We start from the raw sequence: 5,951 nt of genomic DNA on the forward strand, positions 1-5,951 counted from the left end.
GGTTGTAATGCATTATTTGTAGGCTTGTTTCATTCATGCAAAACATGACACCACTCAAATGTGCATTTTAACTGGAGTTAAAATTAAGTTCAAAGATAAATGAGCTTGTTCATTGAACTATTGCATTACTTAGTTCATGTGCAATACTGCACCACTAACAACCTGACAGGAGAGGTTTTGCTCCTATTGCGGTTATTGATTTATTTTTTAACATTTTATTTTTGCCTCTGTGTGTTTCAGATGACATTACGTGATTCACAGCCAGATGTGCTGATTTCCAGCAACTGCACTTGTGTAGCGGGTTGTGGGATCTGCAACCACTTGGTTGCATTGCTTTTCCAGACAGCTCACTATTCTGAATGTGGCATGTCTGTTGTCCCTCCAGTCCTTTCATGCACAGAGATGGAACAGAAGTGGCATAAACCGCGAACAATGGTTTGTATCATTTAAGTATCTAATGCTTGTGTCACACTTACCAGTCACTTTCCTACCACTGTTTCAATAAACAGTGGGTGAAACCAGGATGCCATGGTTGTTATAAAGCCCAAACCAGGTGCTACTGCAGCCAGTGGAGTTAGGTATGTAGATGCAAATTTAATTTAACAGTGTGTTTGCTATTGATTGTTGATTGATAATATTATTCCTTTTTGCTGTTGCTGTTAAATGTCTGTGTACACAAATAATGTTGACTACCTGTTATTTCAGAGCTGCACTTTACAAGGCCTACAGCGGTGAGCTCCCAGTTCCCTCTACCCTGGACCTGCCTATGCTGGAATGAAGGCAGAATCTCTTCCACTAATCTGCCAAATGAACATCTCAGCTGACAAGCCATACATAAGTGAATTCAACACAATAATAAAAACATGAAATCAAGCATTTTAAAATATAGTCATTTATTTCGTTAATTGTATTGTTATTGTACATTGTATTCTTTGTATTTCATTTAATTTGTATTCATTGCATTTTTTTCAAATGAAAGTAAGAAAATCATTACATACTGTTTTTTAATGTTTAGATTAGCCATTTATTGCCCAGGCTTTCACCAAGGGACCATTTTGATAGTTCACCAAAAGACAGGCAACAGTAAAAAGTTGGTTAATGCTACCTGTAAGTGCAAGGGGTATCACTGTGCTGAATATATAACAGTACAGGCACGGCTCCAGACCGCAGTCGTTGTGTTCCAGCCGGAGTGGGAGACTCGATCAGATCACCAGGAAGATAGAAGAAGATAGAAGAGTTACCGGATGTTTGCATGCATCCCGACCTTTCAGCGGAAATGACATCACGTTCCTGCGTGCATAGCGGCTATTGTAAGTGTTATTATTAGGGCCCGAGCACCGAGTGGTGCGAAGGCCCTATTGTAATTGCTGTGTTTATTATTAGGGCCCGAGCACCGAGTGGTGCGAAGGCCCTATTGTAATTGCTGTGTTTATTATTATTAGGGCCCGAGCACCGAGTGGTGCGAAGGCCCTATTGTAATTGCTGTGTTTATTATTAGGGCCCGAGCACCGAGTGGTGCGAAGGCCCTATTGTAATTGCTGTGTTTATTATTAGGGCCCGAGCACCGAGTGGTGCGAAGGCCCTATTGTAATTGCTGTGTTTATTATTATTATTAGGGCCCGAGCACCGAGTGGTGCGAAGGCCCTATTGTAATTGCTGTGTTTATTATTATTAGGGCCCGAGCACCGAGTGGTGCGAAGGCCCTATTGTAATTGCTGTGTTTATTAGGGCCCGAGCACCGAGTGGTGCGAAGGCCCTATTGTAATTGCTGTGTTTATTAGGGCCCGAGCACCGAGTGGTGCGAAGGCCCTATTGTAATTGCTGTGTTTATTATTATTATTAGGGCCCGAGCACCGAGTGGTGCGAAGGCCCTATTGTAATTGCTGTGTTTATTATTATTAGGGCCCGAGCACCGAGTGGTGCGAAGGCCCTATTGTAATTGCTGTGTTTATTAGGGCCCGAGCACCGAGTGGTGCGAAGGCCCTATTGTAATTGCTGTGTTTATTATTATTATTAGGGCCCGAGCACCGAGTGGTGTGAAGGCCCTATTGTAATTGCTGTGTTTATTATTATTATTAGGGCCCGAGCACCGAGTGGTGCGAAGGCCCTATTGTAATTGCTGTGTTTATTATTATTATTATTATTATTATTTGCCTGCCTGTTTAACTGCATTTTTCACCCCTTTGCCATGCACGAAAACTCACGAAACTTTGCACACTTATCAGGGGTGGCGAAAAATTTGATATTTTGTGGTCGCTGCAAAGGGGCGGGGCAAAATGGCTCTACAGCGCCCCCTTGAAATTTTCAAAACACCCCTTGCATTTGGCTTAGTTTGGAGTAGGTGCACGAAAATTGGTACACATGTTTATCATACCAAGACGCACCAAAAAGTCTCTTGACACCATGACCTTAACCCAACAGGAAGTCCGCCATCTTGGATGGAAAATGGCGATTTTGGCGATTTACACCATTGGTATGTGAGCGAACTCCTCCTAGAGCTGTTGCCCGATTGACCTGAAATTTGCTGGAGGTCACCTAAAGGACCTGCTGATCAAAAGTTATCAAAAGCTTTTCTCTAACTTAAAGGGCGTGGCCTCTGTGTCTCGCCAAATCTGGCGACGATTCATGATTTCGCCATGTAACTTTGAACGGCTCTCACGCCTGCATACTTTATCCAAACGTCTTCAAACTTTATGAGCATGACGAGGGCTCTGCCCTGAACACCTCCATATGTTGAAACCCTTACTTACTCGTGGCGCCCCCTGCTGGTAACAGGAAATGGCCTCTTTTTACTCTGACGTGTACTGCTCCTACATAGTTGACAGCATCAACTTCATTTCACCTCTAGAACCTTCCCAACTAGTTGGTGAAGCTACACTATGAAGGCCGTGAAGCTGCGTGCAATGGTGTCCGTGTGGCGGGGCACCAACTGTCAATCCTTCGCCGTGAGATTACGTTTGAGTATTTAATGACCTCAACGACCTTCTATGATCATGAAAATTCATACACACATTCTCGGGGGCATGTACTAGCAACTGATGGGGGTCTCGTAAGTGGGCGGGGCAAAATGGCTCAATGGCGCCCCCTTGAATTTTTAAAATACCCCTCTCCATAGGGGTTTTTTTGGAGTAGGAAGACAAAAATCGGCACACACACAGAACACGTCCAGGCGCACATAAAAGTCTCTTGCACCATTGATCTAGACCACACAGGAAGTCAGCCATTTTGATTTAGGCGGTCAAATTTCAGCGATTTCCACCTTTGGTATGCGGACGAACTCCTCCTAGGGATTTCGACCGATTGACTTCATATTCGGTCGCTGTCACCTAGAGACCATGCTGATCAAAAGTTATCAAAAGCTTTTCTCTAAGTTAAAGGGCGTGGCCGCTGTGGCGTCACTTCGCCATTCATACACGAACAGCTCTCTCTCCTACATACTTGCTCCAAACGGCTTCAAACTTTCTGCACGTGGTCAGAGCCCCTCCCTGAACGTCTCTATATCATCATGATCTATGGCGCTCCTTTGTGGTGGAGACAGGAAGTGCCATGTTCTTCACTGACATGCACTCTGTTTAATCCTTCCCTGTCATTACACAGCGAAATGAGGATCACAGATTTGACGTCCCACAGAGACACCTGTGTGGTTTTCTGTATCATGCTGCCCGTGGCGGTGGCGACTGTTTTTTTCATGTCCTAACGGTCCGTCCCCCCACACGTCTGCATGCTCATGAGTCACCTGCACAGCGCCACCTACAGGAAACCGGAAGTAACTGCTTCTGGACATTTTTCATGTATGAATCAAATGTTTTTTGAGGTTTGATGCACAGACGGGTCTCCACTATTCTCATGGTGTCTGGCTCCACCCAGTGGACACATACGGTACTGGAACTGATATAACTCCACCACGGATGCTCCTAAAATCCTCAAATTTTTTACATGTGATACAGACCCGACCCCGACCACGTGTGGACATCTGTGGACAGCGCCACCTACTGTAAAGAGGAGGTTACTGCACACTAACAATTTTTACATATATTGAGAGATTTGTTGCACTGACACATCTCTGCTTCTGTCTGCCGGCTTTTTCCCACCGCTGGCAAAATCGCCGCAGCTCGTGGAGGGAGCAGAGGAGGGAAGGGACGGCGTGACGGGGAGGGGGCGGTCGCGCGGAGTGCGAGGGCCCGATCATCGCTGCTTGCAGCTTTAATTATTATTCTTATTATTTGCCTGCCTGTTTAACTGCATTTTTCACCCCTTTGCCATGCACGAAAACTCACCAAACTTTGCACACTCATCAGGGGTGGTGAAAAATTTCGTGGTCGCTGCAAAGGGGCGGGGCAAAATGGCTCTACAGCGCCCCCTTGAAATTTTCAAAACACCCCTCGTATTTGGCTTAGTTTGGAGTAGGTGCACGAAAATCGGTACACATGTTTATCATACCAAGACGCACCAAAAAGTCTCTTGACACCATGACCTTAACCCAACAGGAAGTCCGCCATCTTGGATGGAAAATGGCGATTTTGGCGATTTACACCATTGGTATGTGAGCGAACTCCTCCTAGAGCTGTAGCCCGATTGACCTGAAATTTGCTGGAGGTCACCTAAAGGACCTGCTGATCCAAAGAATCAAATGTTTTTTGAGGTTTGATGCACAGACAGGTCTCCACTATTCTCATGGTGTCTGGCTCCACCCAGTGGACACATACGGTACTGCAACTGATATAACTCCACCATGGATGCTCCTAAAATCCTCAAAATTTTTACGTGATACAGACCCGACCCCGACCACGTGTGGACATCTGTGGACAGCGCTACCTACTGTAAAGAGGAGGTTACTGCACACTAACAATTTTTACATATATTGAGAGATTTGTTGCACTGACACATCTCTGCTTCTTCCCACCGCTGGCAAAATCGGCGCTGCTCGTGGGGGGAGCGGGGGTGGGAAGGGACGGTGTCACGGGGAGGGGGCGGTCGCGCTGAGTGCGAGGGCCCGATCATCGCTGCTTGCAGCTTTAATTATTAGGGCCCGAGCACCGAATGCTGCAAGAGCCCTATTGAAATGCAAGCGTTTATTATTCTCTTTTTTTCTTCCGCGTCATTCGACGCAAATTTGACCCCCTGAACGTGCTCAAAAACTCACCAAATTTGGCACACAGGTCTGGTTCGCGAAAAATGGCGATCTGAAACTGTCGCCACGACAGTGACTTGCAAAATGGCTCTACAGCGCCCCCTGGAATTTGAAAATATTCAGCGTAACAGCTACAACCATGAAAATTGGTACACTGATGTATCGCCTTATGCCAGGAAACATGCCTTTGGAAATAAAATTCCACCCCCTACAGGGCGTCGGCCATCTTGGAAAAACCACGCCATGTTCCAATTTGCACACCCCGCATTTTCGCGAACTCCTCCTAGGGGAATTGCTTAATACGACTGAAAATTGGTGTGCTTGCCGTTAAGGGGTCAGGGACCAAAAGTTATCAAAAACGCAGCACTTCCTTACACGGTCTGACCGTGGCGCCACCAGGAAGTTGACCCTTCGCCAACGCACACGAAATGGATGTGTTTGTGGCTGTATCTCCCACATACTTCATCCAATGTGGATGAGAAAAATCAGGCATGCTGAGCCTGTCATTCTGAACAGATTGATATGCTAATGACCAGAAACTCTCATAGCGCCACCTACTGGCGGTACGAATTGTGTTCAGTCTGATTTCCATTTTCCACACCTCGTATTTGAACGAACTCCTCCTAGGGAAATACTCTGACAGACCTGAGATTTTGTCACCTGGTTTTAAAGACATGGCTGAGCAAAAGTTATCAAAAACGCAGCTCGATGTTACACCGTGTGGGCGGGGCCTCGCCACAAAGGTGACCCTTCGCCACCATAGAGAAAGCTGCTGTGTTTCTTGATTTGTTCATCCTACCTGCCTCTTACTCTATCATGA

At 46.1% G+C, this 5,951-nt stretch overlaps 1 long non-coding RNA gene across 1 annotated transcript; it reads left to right on the plus strand.

Moving 5' to 3' along the window:
• Positions 1 to 404: 404 nt before the first annotated feature.
• LOC114452508 (uncharacterized) lies at positions 405 to 873 on the plus strand. Its single transcript, XR_003672269.1, has 2 exons — positions 405 to 435; positions 706 to 873. It is a non-coding gene; the product is annotated as an uncharacterized LOC114452508 (long non-coding RNA).
• Positions 874 to 5,951: the final 5,078 nt, after the last annotated feature.

This window comes from Parambassis ranga, chromosome 19 (assembly GCF_900634625.1).
Source record: "Parambassis ranga chromosome 19, fParRan2.1, whole genome shotgun sequence".
NCBI lineage: Eukaryota > Metazoa > Chordata > Actinopteri > Ambassidae > Parambassis > Parambassis ranga.